The sequence below is a fragment of the Saprolegnia diclina genome (assembly GCF_000281045.1).
Source record: "Saprolegnia diclina VS20 unplaced genomic scaffold supercont1.302, whole genome shotgun sequence".
NCBI lineage: Eukaryota > Oomycota > Saprolegniomycetes > Saprolegniales > Saprolegniaceae > Saprolegnia > Saprolegnia diclina.
In genome coordinates this window covers 7,491-10,095 of record NW_008246369.1, presented here as the reverse complement: position 1 = coordinate 10,095, position 2,605 = coordinate 7,491, and positions in this window count along the sequence as shown.

Below are 2,605 nucleotides of genomic sequence, written 5' to 3'. Positions count from 1 at the left end.
CGGCCTCCTTGAGCGCGACCCACGCGCGAAGGGGCCACGTCGTGTAGTTCTTATTGGCGACCACAAGCTGGTACGTCATCCGTCGAATGTTGAAAAGTGCAATCTGGGCGAAACAGTCAAATGTACAATCCCAAAGAGTCTCAACTTGCACACTATCTATCCGATATGTCTCATTTGCCACCCACTTGAGCAAGTGCATTTGAGACGAGAAAGATAGCTATGTATTGCCACGTGGAGGGCTCGAGGCCAACGCGGAACGCGTGGGAACTCGGGGTTGTTCCTCCTGACTTCTACTCCACTTGGTGCTGTGCAGGTTGATGCTTAATGCACTTCGTGCCACGTGGCAGAGCACACGAGGCGAAGCTGGCTGGCATGTCTGGAAAGATTCCATCAACGCCGATTTCTGTCTTTGGGAACATTGCGTGGGACTGAGAAAGAGCGCTGCAGTCGGCCCGAAGCATGCCAAGCCATGGGTCAATCATAGGACCATTTTCAAGAAGAGAAAGAGGTTTTCTGCGCGATGGGACGAGCAGGCACGAACAACAGAAGAACAGAAGCACAGAAGGACAGAAGTCCAAGCAGCAAAACAAGCCAAGGCACAGAGCGGCCCCGCTCTGATCATTCCGCATTTTGCAGCCCGTAGCAAATTAGCTAACCCACCTCGCCCACCACTGGGCAGGCGGGGCACCAATACATTCGTTACCCCCCAATTCTGCTCGGCCGTCTGCGAGGAAATATTTGGAATGTGCGTTCTACCGCTTGGACGGTTTCAATCTTTGAGGAAGCCATCTGTGTTTGCTTCAAGGAAGAAAAACGTTTCATTGGCCAATATTGTTTCTTTTTGTCCAATTAGAAGTGAGGATGTTCAGAAGCTGTTAAGTCCGTATAATGCTTTCTCGTATCCGACAGTACCGTATACTGTATATCAAACACGGCAACAAGTAATGTAGTTTAATTTATGTCTCTTGTAAAATGTTGTCTGCACCATTGTAAATAATACGGAAACGTTTCGTGCCAACGGCATCTTGCAGGGGCGTCACCAATGTCTTCCACGAAGCAGCTATGCGAAGGAACTCTTACGATGCACGGCGAATCCAGACTTTGCGGGAACACCGGAAGCACTGTGAACTTGTACCGTCCTCGCGGCATATTCGCGTGCCTCAACTGCAGAACCCGCATGAAGAAGGAGGATGCAAGTGAAGCCGCGCAAGTTGCCCCCAGTAGACGATCCGGGTTCACGAGCTGGTGCGGCGACCAGACTTGGGGCCAACCCCGGGGGCGTATGCGCCACTCGTTGGTCCCGTGGTATCGCAGCGGGTGTTGGCGACGGTGGCGGCGCTGCGCGTCAAGAGCAAGAGGTCGCTGTCTGTGCTGAGCTGCGCGAGCAACGAGAGTCCCTCGATCAGTGCAGACGTGAGCTAGACCGGTGCAAACTTGAACGAGACGACGACCGATCCAAGGCCACGACGTGTCTACTGGCTGCTGTCAACGACCTTGCACTGGCGTGTGCGTTAGCGGACGCATCCCGAAAGGACGCTGGGTCAGCACGTGCACTCGGGTCAAAGAAGACGCCATTCTTGATCTGCGCCGCAAGCTTGTCAACGAACGTGAGGCTCGTGCCTCGCTCGAGACTAATCTGGCCCTAGCCAACGGACGCTACGAAGTGCTGGACAAACGCTTCGAAGAGCTTGACAAAGCTCTCACTGCCGCAAGCAACCTCGACAACGTCACCAATTGCGCTTCGTCCACCAAGCCGTTTTCAGCAATGGACAACGACGAGCTGCGAGAAGTCCTCAGAGCGAGGGGGAAGGTCACTATAAGAGTATCAAGGAGCTGTACCAGTGGGACCACCCCAACTTGGAAAGACCAGCGAAGCGAAGAAGAGCCACGACAGAGTCCAAGTCGAAAAAATCTCGTCCGGGATGACCCACAGGCACGCGCCAACCCTCCTGTACGAAACTATTTCAAGGACATGACGAGTGCCAAGCGACCAAAGAGCGTGGGCGATGACAGAACATTGTAATATATGGACATCGTCCTTGATTTTTAATTACCGGTACGAGAGGCCTGACAATGTGTCTGCAGCTTCAGCTGCAAGAGGGCAGTTCCATCGAGTTGGCAAAAATCAGGAATGATGCGGCCATAAATATACATAAAGGCGGCGTCAATTAGAATTGATCTCACGTCGTTACATAACTGCGTGCTCATCGTATTTCGCAGACAACAAAGCTCCGGATCCGGGGTTCCGCAATGAGGGAGCGCTTTGTATAATATCATACAGTGCAAATATCCCATCAAACCCCAAAACATTATATACAATTATAGAGGTAAGAGACATCATACGCAAAATTCACTGTATTGTCACCCCCCTGACAGTACCTGGTATTACATGGACGTGGCGTTGGCTTCCGAGCTGCCTCGTACCGCAGAGACTTCCGTCGCTTCGTGCGTCGCGGGAGCTAGAAGTATCTTGGTGGCGATCACGTTCATCGCGCACAAAACGCGAAACACCTTGCGCGATTCCACTCAAGTACCGAATCGATTGGTCAAGGAAACGCCAAAAGTGGTTGTGACTATCACGTCATTTGCAGTTTGAAAAGGGTCG